The sequence below is a fragment of the Sminthopsis crassicaudata genome, chromosome 4 (genome assembly GCF_048593235.1).
Source record: "Sminthopsis crassicaudata isolate SCR6 chromosome 4, ASM4859323v1, whole genome shotgun sequence".
Taxonomy (NCBI): domain Eukaryota; kingdom Metazoa; phylum Chordata; class Mammalia; order Dasyuromorphia; family Dasyuridae; genus Sminthopsis; species Sminthopsis crassicaudata.
In genome coordinates, this window is record NC_133620.1 from 427,409,894 (window position 1) to 427,424,159 (window position 14,266).

A 14,266-nucleotide genomic window follows, 5' to 3' on the forward strand; every position below is an offset into this window, starting at 1 on the left:
GTATACTTCTAATTGCCCTAATGATACAGTAAATGAGACTTTTAAAATACAAATTTAAATATACACTGAAAAATTCTCCCACAAAATGACCATTTAAAAATATTTTCTGTGAATGATTGTGGGGGGTTTTTTGAGGGAGATGAGGTGGAGATAACATTTCTTATACTTAAATTTTTTTCCTTCATTCTAAAGGTCTTGTCAAGATTATTTGAGTCTCACCTTGAAAGGGTAGGGAAGGAGAATTGGTGCTTTTCTGTCACTTATTACATGAAGCTACTGAACTAGAAATCTTAGCTTAATATTTTGTTGAACCTGTTCTGATGATTGGCTACGGCCAGATTGCCTCCAGGTTTGGGGCTCAACTGAAATGCTTGACGAAGGAATTTCTGAATTCTTTCAGATAGAATTGGAACTCTCTCATCCTGGGACCAGTGAGAAATCTTCTTAGTTCTGTTCTTTCGGAATCTTTATCCTGAGATCTGCCTTTCCTTAAGCAGGACCCTAGCTCTAGGCTACAAGCTCTCTATCCTTGATATCTATCTCTATCTCTATCCAATGATTTAGCTGGACTCTACTCTCTGGCTAGTCTTGGAAGTCTCCCTTCTGGGCTAAGGGATGCAGGGATCACATTGGTCAGAGAATTCAGACTTCCTCCTCTACACAGAAGGCAATGTCCTTGAATTCTGCTTTTAGCCTGAATAGGAGGTACAAGTCTTCTGTGGACATGTGCTTCTTCTGCTGCAAAATGTGATTGCAGATGGGAGGAGAAAAAAAGAAAAAATTCCTTCTTCTTACATTCTTCAAAAGATGTAGAAATAAAAGTAAAGAAAGAACTTTTCTCTCAGAGCTTATTTGCTTTCTAATGGATACCTGGGGGTATCTGGGGGTAGCCATCCTTTAGCCAGGCATTTTATACAAGTGTTCTGTGCCCTTTCAGTTAATTTCATTTAATAGTCAGAATGATAGAGGAACTTCTTCAGGTTGATCTATAACTAACAATGGTCCACCCTATCAGTTATATTATGTTGTAAGAAATTCCTCAATTTGATTAGGAATGAATTCACACCCTTTACATGAGCATTTGATATCTTTAATTAAAATTATTACATCCTCTTCCATTCTTTTTCTGTTACTTGTTCTGGGAACTGTAACCAAATCAACTCTATCATTGCCCCTAGAAAGGGCTCCCTATTGTTATATTTCCTGTCTTTATGGATTCCCAGAGGAAATAGTCTTCCCTAGCTGCCACTTTCTTGTCCCCTCTGTTAGAAAATAAGTTCCACAAGAGCAGGAAGTGAATTACAGCTAGCTGGCACAGTTGATAATTCCAGGTTCCTGGAGTCAGGAAGATCAAAGTTTGAATTCTGCTTCAGACACTTATTAACAATCATTCTCAGCACCAGCAGCTGGTGCCCCCTCTGCAAAATGGGAATAACAATCCCTCCTTCCTCACAGGCTTGTGTGGAGGATCAAATGAAGAAACATATTTAGTGCTTTGCCAACCTGAAGGTACTTTACACACTCTGGCTATTATTACCGGTATAAACTTGCATTTGGACGCTTAGTGCACTATTTGATACATAGTAAGTATTTTACAAATAATTTTTATTTACAATGTTTTATTGATATCCTTTGTTTCTGTATAAACAGTCATTTCTGAAAATATTAACATGCTATCTCCTATACTCCCCCCTCAAAAAAAAAAACAGAAAAAAAAGAAAAACAAGCAAAAGTGACTGATTCAGTGACTGAATCAAAGAACATATGTAACATTTTGCCTCTGTAAGTTTCTCCTTACCCCTTCACTTTTGGCTAAGAGAAAGAAGGCATGTTATATCTGTTCTCCAGAATTAGAGTTGGTGTTTAAAGGGTTCATTTTCCTTTTATATATTTACGTTTATAAAAGCTGGATTTGGGGGTAAAGTGAAGCTTACAGGCAGATCAATACAGATTTAAAAACAATTTGGCACTAAATTGTCATTAATTTTGACTTAGGAGTACAGTAGATTGACAAATAGATTATTGTTTCAGTATGCTGTGTTTCTTCTCTTACAATCAATCTGTGACTAATATGAATCCTCTGTGACTGGCATGCTCTGATCAAAACACATTCTATAAATACGTCTTCAGGAGGGACAATTGGGGTGGCCAACCTAGATAAAACCAAGACGTTGGGTTTTAAAAAGACCAGTGTCATAATAGAGATGAGCCCTGTGTGTTGTTTCTGTTGGTGTTACTTAGCATTTGAACCTAAAATAGTTACTGGGATAAGTAAGCATAAATAAAATAAGCCTCAGTTTCCTCATTTGTCTAATGGATATAATACTAACTTTTCTGCCTACTTTATAGAATTGTCATGAAGAACAAAGAAAATAACTCATTGCAAAGTACTATACAAATGTAAAGCAAAGTTGTTGGATGATGGGATATACCTATATATTTGTATATACACACATATATGTATTTACATTTAGAAATTTTTAATTAATAGATTTAATGATAAAATGGCTAAAATCCTAAAAGGAAGATCATAATATAACAGAATGTGAAGTAAAATACTTATTTGGACAATAGAATTAAATGGTAATAAATAAATAGAAAACAGCTTAATTCTCTGCTCTGAGCTATATGTACATACTTATACTATGATATGCAATTATAATACATATACATATCCATCTTCCACCTAATTTTTTAATTGATGCCTTTTGATTCTGTATTCCTTGTATACATTTTCTGAATATGTCCCCTCCTCTTCACAATGAGGATTCCCTTTCTTTTGAGAGTGGGGAGGAGTTCATCTTTTACGAAATTTCCTAGTAAGGAAAGTGACTTCACCAGCATAGATTGGTGGATGAACTTATGTATTGGAGAGTTCCTTGGATACTAAGAGGTTAAGTGTTTGCCCAGGATCTCACATCAGTGACAGAGATAGGGTATGAAATCTTCTGATGCAAGATCTTCCTGACCCCTATTTGGCCAGCTCTCTCTAGCCACTATCCCATGGTGCTTCTTAAAGAAACTCCCCTTTTAACAAAGATTCAAAAAAAGAAAAAGAAAAAACAGTTCATCAAATCCAAGATGCAAAGCAGCCAGATCTGAGATTATATGCCACATTTGATACTTACGAGTATTCTAGAGAAAGATAGGCTTTTCATCCTTTTGTCTCTGAAACTGAAATTATTGGTTGCAGTTAATTTGAGGATACTTGCCTTTCTGTGTTATTTTTCTTTATTTTTTTTATCATTCTGGTTTTGGGGTTCCTTTATTTGACCTTCTAAGTTTCTCTTATTTGTTATTTCATATAGGTGAAATAATATTCCATTATATTAATATACCATAATTTGTTCAGCCATTTCCCAATCGATGGGCACCCACTTCGTTTCCAGTTTTTTGTTACCACAAAGAGTCCTATTATGAATATTTTATATATTTGGTCTTTCATTCTCTCATTGACTTTCTGACCTTGTATGTGCCCAGTAGCCATTTGTTTTTGTTGATTGGTCTTCCTTTGCTCAACCCTCTGACTTGAATTCTGGGTTCTTAGCTATTCATTTTATATCACAGATCTTATTTCCTTGTAGAGTTTTTAACTCTTTTGTGAAATAGCTTATACATGCACCAAAACAGTTTGGTCTTCCTCTTAAAGGAGAAAGTAAAAAAGGGTTTCTAGACACTGCTCTGCTTTTCAGGTTATCGGAGAGATTGAAGGGTTCTTTCAGAGTGCTTTGGGGAAAAAAAACAAAGAAGTAAAAAACAAAAGAAAGAGAGGAATTATGAATATAAGGAAATTTGATGATGGACATATATGAATTTAGAGGGGTAAAGACAGGTCATTGAACCATTGGAGCTTTGATAAAGGGAGGGATCTTTTAGAGCAATGGTCCTTTCCTTTTTTGATCTCAGGACCCCTTACACTATTAAAAATTATCTAGAAACCCAAAGAGTTTTGTTTATATGAGTTATATCTATTGATATTTATTGTATTAGAATTAAAGCAGAAATGTTTTAAAAATATTTAATTCACTTAAAATCATAGTAAACTCATTACATTTTAATATAAATACTTTATGAGAAATAATTTTTAAAACATTAAAAATATTGTTTTACATATTTTAAAAATATATATTTAATGTCTGTCTTAATAGGAGATAGCCAGATTCTTATAATTGCTTCTGCATTTAATTGGCTGCAATATGCTGTTTGGGTGGAAATATATGAAGAAAATCTGGCCTCACAGAGACATGTAGTTGGAAGAGGGAGGAATTTTTCAATAGGCAAATAATGTTTTAGTGTTATTGTTATTATATTATTTTAAAGCTGTAAAATTTTATGGCCATTTAAAATATTGAATGATGTCCCAAGTGTGGAAATAGATTGAACCCTTTTTTCCTCTCTGTTCTTTCTTCACATCCCATTCCCTTTTTTGGGCTACTTATTGGTATAGTACAGTTGTTTTAGTGTTATTATGAAAATAGTTTTGACCTCTTGGACTTACTGAAGGAGTCTTGGAGATCACTAGGAGTCTGTAAATCACACTTAAAGAATCACTAACTTAATGGATAGAATTGTTTCTTCTGAGACAGATTCTTATTTCTAAGGAATGACCCTGGGAATCCACACATGTGACTAGAAGTCATCCAGTACTGGTCAAAGGATGAAGAGAAGTTATGACTGGAAAAATTCCCTGCTAAGGGGTCCTCAGATATGTATCTATGTAACATGAACAATAGAAAAGTCAGATTCTTGGAGCATGAAAGAAAATTAAAGACTTATGACATCATGTGATGTGATTTTTTTTTGTAAATTCCATGGATAAAAGTAATATCAGCAAGAACCTAGAAAGCATCACTAGAGTGTATAAAGTTCTTGGGGGAAAAGTAAAGATCTTAGAAGGAGAGGTAACATTTTCTTCACTGTTGCTGATTGAGAGTTCTGAAGATAAAGAATAATTTTGGAAATGGTTAAAAGAATGGTATCTGATGATGGGATTTAAATTTGTAGTTCATGGAATAAAATGTAGAGTTGATGGAACCTTTGCAATTTATGAATATACAAAATGAAGTCTGCTAGAATATATTTGCTGGTAATCTTCACAGTCCTATCAAGGAGGCTTTAAATCAAAAGTAGAGGGGGAAAAAGAAAATTTTCCCTCTTCTAACTGCCAAATCAGATGCCATAGAGACTAGCAAGTACAACATAGGAAAAGGAATGTTGGAAGAATGAAATAGTAATTCACAAGAGATATTATCAAGAATAGAGTCAGCAATAAAACTCCTAGGCATAGATGTTTATACACAATTGAATGGGTTATAAGTAAAGTTAACTAAATAGCTAAATCAAACAAGATAAATCTCACCTTTAGGTGAAATGGAAATTCCTGAAATTTGTTGAAGATTTATGATTGATTGGAATATGATTGTAGATGGCTATACCTTATTCAAAAGGAAGAGAATAGATGGTAATGAAGATAAATTTAGAGAATCCCAAAATCTAAGAGTTAAAAATGAGGCTATCTTAAAAGCTATCTAGTACTGACTTTGCCTGTAAAAGAATCTTCCCTACGACATCTTTCATATGGTACATGTATGAGGAAATCCTAGAGAGGAGGAACTGGAGTGTAATAAAGACAAATGATGGAAAAATAGAAGAGATATTGTGTTGGGAATAAGTACACCTAGCTGTCTTCAATGAATTTAGGTTATGCATTAAAAACTATATTCTCAGTGACTTAATAATTGGTACCTGTTATTTCTAAGACTGTAAGTAGTTTCTACAAGAATGTAGAGAATGGTCAATACTATAAGACTGGAGAAGGGTGATATTTTGTCTTCATTTTCAAAAAGGGAAGTGAAGTCTGCAAATTACAGGTCAGTAAATTTGACTTCAATTCCTAGCAAAATTCTAGAAGATATTAAAGGAATGGTTAATGAACATTTTTTTTTAAAGGAAGTAAGCAATAACAAAAAACCAGCCTGATTTTGTTAAGAATGGTTCATGGCAGACTAACTTCATTTCCTTTTTTGATAGGGTTACTTGAATGGATATAGATAAAGTAAAATGCAGTTTACCTCAGTTTTAGGAAAATATCTTATAAAATCTTATTGATTATACTAGTGGACAAATTTGAAAGGTAGGAGTTAGAGGGCAAAGGTGGAATTGGTTGAATGGCTAAGTCCAAAGAGTAGTTGTTAATGGTTGGTGCCAGTTTGGAATGAGTTTCTAGTGGAGCGCCTTATTGATCCTGCTTGACCCTGTACTGTTAACTGTTTTCAGCAGAGATTTAGATAAGGGCCTCCAATGATCAGATAACATGAATCTGGGGACTGAGATGGGATAGGGGATAGTCAAGTTACCAGTAATCTTTTAATTGCTAAACCTAATGATCTTTTCTCAATTCTCATCCTTCTTGATATCTCTGAAATCTTTGACATCATCCTGCTTTTCTGGATATCCTCTGCTCTCTAGGGTTTTCTTTTTGTTTTTGTTTCTCTTACCTGTCTGATGGCCACTTCTTAGTCTCCTTTGCTGGATCTTCATCTAGCTTATACTTGTTGACCTTTGGTGTCTCTCAAGGTGCTATTCTAGGTACTCTTCTCTTCTCCTTCTGTATTATCTTGCTTTGGTGATCTCTTCCACTCCCATGGATTCAATTATCATTTCTGTACTGATGATTCTCAGATCTCTATATCCAGTTCTATCTTCTCTCCTAAACTCCAGGCTTACATCTTAATTGCCCATTGGACATCTTAAATTTAACATATCCAAAACAAGATTGATTGTCTTTCCTCACCAAACCCTCCCCTTTTCTACTATATTTTGTCCTAATATTACCATTTCTGGAGACAATCTCACATACAATTTTAGGAACCACAGCTTAGAAAGAATGTTAACAAAACATAGTACAACCAGAGAATGTGTCAAGCATTGAGATCATGCCATATAAGGGCATATATAATCTGAAAAGAGAAGAGAATATTTGGGAAAAGGGAAGGAAGGAGAGGGAAGTTTTCAAGTATTTGAAGGGATATTATTAAATTGGAAGAGAGATTAGATTTGTTCTACTTCTTCCTAGAAGGCAGAACTAGAAGCAGTAAGCTTGATTCAAAGACATATTTCAGATCAGACTAAAAGTTGAATGAACTGACTCAAGAAACATTTGTTTCTCAATCATTAAAGGTTTCCAAACAAAGGCTGATTAATTTGTTAAGGATGACATAGAGCCAGCTAAGTAACACAAGGGATTGAGTGCTTCCTGATATAGTCAGGACATTTTGAGTTCAAATCCTGTTTCTTTCTTTCTTTTTTTTTCCCTTTGCAACTTGTTTTTTTTTTTTTTTATTATTATAGATTTTTATTTACAAGATATATGCATGGGTAATTTTTCAGCATTGACAATTGCAAAACCTTTTTTCTAACTTTTCCTCTCCTTCCCCCACCCCTTCCCCCAGATGGCAGGTTGAGCAATACATATTAAATATGTGAAAGTATAAGTTAAATACAATATATGTATACATGTCCAAACAGTTATTTTGCTGTACAAAAAGAATCGGACTTTGAAATAGTGTACAATTAGCCTGTGAAGGAAATCCAAAATGAAGGTAAACAAAAATAGAGGGATTGGGAATTCTATGTAGTGGTTCATAGTCATCTCCCAGAGTTCTTTCGCTGGGTGTAGCTGGTTCAGTTCATTACTGCTCTATTGGAACTGATTTGGTTCATCTCATTGTTGAAGAGGGCCACGTCCATCAGAATTGTCAAATCCTGTTTCAGACATTTACTAATTGTGTGGCCATTAGACAAGTTACTTAACCTCTGCCTTGCCTCAGTTTCCTTATCTGTAAAATGGGAATAATAATAGTATCTATCTCCCAGAATTATTATGAAGATAAAATGAGACTATTTATAAAATACTATGGAAACTTTAAAGCCATTTAAAAAAATTTCCCCCAATCACATGTAAAAACATTTAGCATGTGTTTAATATGTCTTCCCTCTCTTTCCTCCCTCTTCATTGAGAAGGCAAGCAATTTGATAGAAGTTATGTATATGCAGTTCATGCAAAACATATTAGTCATGTTATGAAAGAAAACGCAGATAGAAAACCCCTAAGAAAAATAAAGTTCTAAAAATAAGTATGCTTCAATGTGCATTCAGAACCTATCTATTATTTCTCTGGAGATAGATAGCATTTTTCTTTTTGAGCCCTTGAAATTATCTTGGATCATTGTTTTGCTGTGAATATATGTCATCATATATTATTGCTATTACTGTGTACAATATTTTCCTGGTTCTGCTTATTTCATTTTGCATCAGTTCACACAAGTCTTTCCAGGTTTTTCAGAATTTGCCTGTTCATCATTTCTTATTGCACAATAATATTTCATTATGTTCATATATCATGGTATATTTATAAAGCCATTTTGATGAACATCTCTTCAATGCCCAGTACTTTGCCATCACAAAAAGGGCTGCTGTAAATATTTTTGTACATGTATGTTCCTTTTCCCTTTCTTATGATCTCTTTGGGATACAGACTTAGTAGTGGTATTGCTAGCTCAAAGGGTTCTCTTCATCACTGCACAAGTGGAACTGGTCCAAATCATCTCAATGTTGAAGAGAGCCATGTCCATCAGAATTGATCATCATATAATTTTGTTGTTGCCATGTATAATGATCTCCTGGTTCTGCTCATTTCACTTTGCATCAGTTCATGTAGGTATTTCCAAGCCTCTCTGAAATCATCCTGCTGGTTATTTCTTACAGAAAAATAGTATTCCATAGCATTCATATACTATAATTTATTCAGCCATTCTCCAATTGATGGGCATCCACTCAGTTTCCAGTTTCTGGCCACTATGAAAAGGGCTGCCACAAACATATGTGCACATGTGGGTACCTTTCCCTCCTTTAAGATCTCTTTGGGATATAAGCCCAGTAGGACTGGATCAAAGGGTATGCACAGTTTGATAACTTTTTGAGCATAGTTCTAAACTGCTCTCCCAAATGGTTGGATCCGTTTACAGTTTCACCAACAATGTATTAATGTCCCAGTTGCCCCACATCCCCTCCAGCATTCATCATTACCTTTTCCTGTCATTTTTTTTGAGGCTTTTGATGTAATAGTTTTGACTTTGTTGTTTTCTGAGTTTGTGTTTTGATCACCACACTAACTTTCTACGGTCAGATTCTTTGGTGGTAGTGTTGTTGGTGGTGGTGGGGGTGGGGGTAGTGGTGGTGTCATTGTTGTTCATTTTTCTAGAGGAATAGGTAGGTGGTACAGTGGATAGAGTACTGGGCCAGAAGTCAGGAAACCTCATCTTCCTGAATTCAGATTTGGCTTCAGACACACCAGCTGTGGGACCCTGGGCAAGTAGCTTAATCCTATTTGTCTCAGTTTCCTCATCTGTAAAATGAGCTGGAGAAGGAAATGTCAAACCACTCCAGTATCTTTCCCAAATGGAGTCATGAAGAGTCATGCATGAATAAAAGACAATTTTTCTAGCTCATTTCTTGACTTTGAACTTTATGTTAAAGTTGGGCTCTGTTCCCAGAGTGGAGGAGCCACTATCTCAAGCTTCAGATTTTTTTTGTGTAGCTGTTTTCAGAATATATTTCTGGAAGTTTGTAAGTTTTCAAGATTTCTAAGGTGATATGAACTACTCTCTATTGATTTTTATGCTGATCTGTGAGTTACCCCAAACATTCTTTTATTTTAATAGGTTTTTATTTTTCAAAATATATGCAAAGATAGTTTTCAGCATTCACCCTTGCAAAATCTTGTATTCTATATTTTTCTCCCTTCCTTCCCCCCACCTCCTCCCCTAGACAGCAAGTAATTCAATATAGGTTAAGCATGTTCAGTTCTTCTAAACATATTTTCATAATTATCATGCTGTACAAGAAAAATCATATCAGAAAAGGAAGAAAGAGAAAAGAAACAAGAAAGCAAGCATAACAACAACAAAAAGTGAAAATATTGCGTTGTGATCCACATTCAGTTTTGACAATCCTCTCTGGATGCAGATGGCTCTCTCCATTACAAGTCTATTGGAATAGCCTTGAATCACCTCATTGTTGAAAAGAGCCATGTCCAACAGAATTGATCATCATATAATCTTGTCTTGTGATCTATCACTAAAGTTTAGTTAAGTTTCTCCTCCATTTTCCTCTTTTGTTTCTTCCTTCTGGCCTGTAGTATATTTCTGTAATATGACTTTTGCTTTTCTATTTGTTGATCACCACTCAAATGCTTTCTCTGTAATGTTTTTCCTTTTGGCCCCAACATTTTCTCACAGGAATTTATTATTGTTAATTTATGATTATATTTCACAGTTCTTTTTACTCTGGTCCACTTGAATAAGGAAAACACTTAGAGAGCCATGTTCCTGTCATGGGCCCCATTCTATCAAATCTTAATGTTAACTTACTTGATTAAATTTGACTCCTTGTATTAGGATCTTGTGTTCACTCTTATTATCAGATATCTATTTAAGCTAAAAACTGCACTAAGACTTTTGAAACACCCTTTTTATTTGAGTTCTTAGATTCCATTGTAGGCTCTCTCCTAAAATAGTGCCTGCTATGAATTGCTGGTACTCCTTTCTATTCTTGCTATGTAATATTCATTTTTTTAATGTTTCTTGTTATTTATTTTTTATTTTTTTATAACATGGTTAATATGGAAATATGCTCTGCATGACTTCATATGTATAATTGGTATATTGCTTGCCTTCTCAATGGGAGGAAGAGAGGTGAAGAGGAAGGGAGAAAATTTGAGTTCAAAATTAAAAAGAAAAAGAACGTTAAGACTTTATAATCTTCTGCAGTGCTTTCCTTCCAAGGTATCATTTATACTTATATAAATCACTAAGAGTGTAAAGGATTTTAACAAATCTCAAGAGGTGTTAACATGTAAAGTATCTGCTCTGCTGGTCTATCTCAGGATTTCAAGGAACAGAGATATAACCACAGACTCCTCTAATCTAATTATAAAAGTTATTGATAGCATATGAAACACGGGTGGGACACTTAGAAGGTGAAAAGGACAGGAGTCATGTTCTTCTGTTTCACTGTCACCTTGACTTTCTATTTTGTCCTAGTTCCGAGAAATGACACCTCATGTGTAACCGTAGCACAGGAAATCAGCTCTATCCAGGAGTGCAGACAATTCTGAGTGACCTAAGGTATTAAGGATTTCTATTCAAGAGAATGAAGGGAACCAAACAGCTTCCTATAAATATAGAAAGGTACTTCCCAGTACACCAATTGTATTTGTTTTCTAGGGCCACATAGGACAAGGCTATTTCCTCTTTGACATGAAAGCCCTTCCCATTCTTGAAAACAATGACCAAGTTTGCCCCTGAATCTTCTCTTTCACAGGATAAACATTCCTTTGGAATACATTAATAAAGTTTCTGACTATCATTTCAGGTATGTCTTCTATAAGTTACTCACCTTTCTTATCCTTCTTGTTTCTTGGACCAGTTCTTTCAATCAGTTCTCACTTAGCCTGAACTGAAGGCTTTATTTCCCTTTTAACTTTGATCCAGAGCTATATATTCTACATGAAGCCTTTCCTGATATCCCTAGGTAGCTGGTATTCTTTCTAATTTACTTGATACATACATGTATATATATATATATTTATATTTATACACATACCTATATAAGCATGTATATATGTGTAGTTATATTTATTTACTTGCCAATTAATTAATTTATTTATTCACCTATTCATTTGTTCATCCATCCATTACATTTATTTATATTGCCCCTAAAATAATGTAAGCTCCTTGAGAGCTGATATAGTTTTATTTTTGTCTTTGTAAGTTTAGAAAGTATCAGAGTCCCTAGCACATAGTATATACTTAATAAGTGCCTATTGATTGATGGACAAATAATCTACATGGTTTTCTTTCCCTCTGAAGAGGTCCAATCTAAATAATCTATTCTTTGATGAAATACATTAATAAAGCCACTGAGGTTCCTTTCAGGAATACAGCATTATTTCTTCCATAAGCTATCCATCCTTCCAAATATAAAATCATGTACCAGAGGAACTCCTAGCAAAAGCCAAAATGAAGGCCTAGGTAATATGCCAGAGGCATTAGCAAACTCACTCTTTTGGTGCATTGTAGGGGGAATTGATCCTTACCAAGAGTAGGAGTTCACAGTTATGGAAACAGAGCTCTCCAGTTTCCTTAGAGACAGTCACTAGTTTCTGTTGCTGGACAATGGAGTTAGGGCACATTGTTGGTAGACAAGTGGTGATGTCATCCAGGAAGGATGTATTTGAGAGGCTGCCCCTTCAGAGAGCAACCCATTGGTGTCTAATCACTCAGTTCTTTTAAACACTCTGGGTCGTAGATATTGATGAGAATCCTGCCCTATGATTATGGGGATGGTTGAGTCTTATTTGCCAGAATGAAGCATCCAAAGGTGGACCCAGAATCAGATTCAATACTTGGGTTGACTATTTGGCCATATTTGGTTAGAACAAGGTTCCTCCAGATCCTGGGTGAGAGAGGTCAAGAACCTGTGATTTGCTAAATGATTTCATGATACTTTAGTAAACCCAGGAGAAGGATCAGAATGAAATCAAAATGAGTTTTAGTCATTTTGCAGGAGCTGCATTGCTAATTCTTAGTTCAGTTTATTAAGTTTTTCTGCTCATCATTAGGTCATTTCATCTCTTACTTTCTAGTGGAATCTAAGGGACTTTAATGGCCACCTTGTCCAACCCCCTAATGAAAGAATTCCCACACTAGCATGCCCAATAAGTCATCATCTAGCTTTGGCTTGAGGATGGACTAGGAGGGGGCTACTCAATACCTCTTGAGACAGGCCATTCCATTTTTTAAATAACTCTAATTCTTAGGAAGTTCCTCCTGTCATTAAGCTGAAACTTGCCTCTTTGCAAATTGTGCCTATTTCTGCCCTCTGAAGCCAAACAGAACAAGACCAATCCCTTCCCAGTAACTGCTTCTCAAGAAGCTCTTCCACTAAGATCCATATCTCTGCTGGCCTCTTCAAAGACCTATTTTCTCTGCTCATAATCTTCAGATTTCAAAGTCAGAAGAACTTTCAGGAACCATTTATTCAAACCAGCCAAGAAATAATTCCACTACAACATACTAAGTGACCATGTGGCTGTTGCTTGGAAATCTCTAATCAGAGGGTCTCCATCAGAGAGAGGCCATTATATTGTTGAACTTAGAACTGTTAGAAGATTTTCCCACCAATAAGTTATGATTTGCCTTTTTATGAAGTCTACCCATCATTCCAAGTTTTATTCCCAATGCCAAGAAAGACAAGTCTTAATTCTTCTTCCATATGAAAGCTTTTCTGATTCTTGAAAAAAATATCATTTTTGCCCCTCAATCTTCTCTTCTCCAGGACAAACATTCCCTTGAATCAATTCTTTCAATCAATTCTCATTTGGCATTAATTCAAGGCTCTTAAGCATCTTGGTTACCCTTTTCTAAATGTTTTGAATGTTCATCAGTATCCTTTTTAAACTATGGTACTACAGTAGATTTACGGCCTTTCCCATTCCCCTTAGGCACATACTTCCCCAGCTTGCAAAGATTCTTTCTCCATTGGTACTACCCATTCTCTTGCTTGGAGGAGTTCGAGCAATCTTAAGTATACATAAAAGACATCAATAGCTCAGTCTCCCTGAAACTCTTGGCATCTGGCTATATCCAAATCTGAGCAATTCAGTTGGAATCCCACAAGTAAGCATTTTTTATTAAAGGTTTTTATTTTCACAATATTTGCATGTATAATTTTTCAATATTAACCCTTGCAAAACCTTGTGTTTAAAAGAACTGAGTGATTAGACACCAATGGGTTGCTCTCTGAAGGGGCAGCCTCTCAAATACATCCTTCCTGGATGACATCACCACTTGTCTACCAACAATGTGCCCTAACTCCGTTGTCCCAGCAACAGAAACTAGTGACTGTCTCTAAGGAAATTGGAGAGCTCTGTTTCCATAACTGTGAACTCCTACTCTTGGTAAGGATCAATTCCCCCTACAATGCACCAAAAGAGTGAGTTTGCTAATGCCTCTGGCATATTACCTAGGCCTTCATTTTGGCTTTTGTTAGGAGTTCCTCTGGTACATGATTTTATATTTGGAAGGATGGATAGCTTATGGAAGAAATAATGCTGTATTCCTGAAAGGAACCTCAGTGACTTTATTAATGTATTTCATCAAAGAATAGATTATTTAGATTGGACCTCTTCAGAGGGAAAGAAAAC

General features: G+C 35.3%; 1 protein-coding gene across 2 annotated transcripts in view; it reads left to right on the forward strand.

The window, feature by feature from the left end:
• Positions 1 to 1,421: 1,421 nt before the first annotated feature.
• The window catches only part of GPR61 (G protein-coupled receptor 61), a 77,459-nt gene continuing 64,614 nt past the window's right edge, over positions 1,422 to 14,266 (forward strand). Inside the window, exon 1 of one of the 2 annotated variants that reach the window (XM_074262910.1) lies at positions 1,422 to 1,583. The gene's annotated coding sequence lies outside the window, so the exon portion shown is untranslated. The remainder of the gene's footprint in view (positions 1,584 to 14,266) is intronic. The other variant, XM_074262912.1, reaches the window with a different exon arrangement.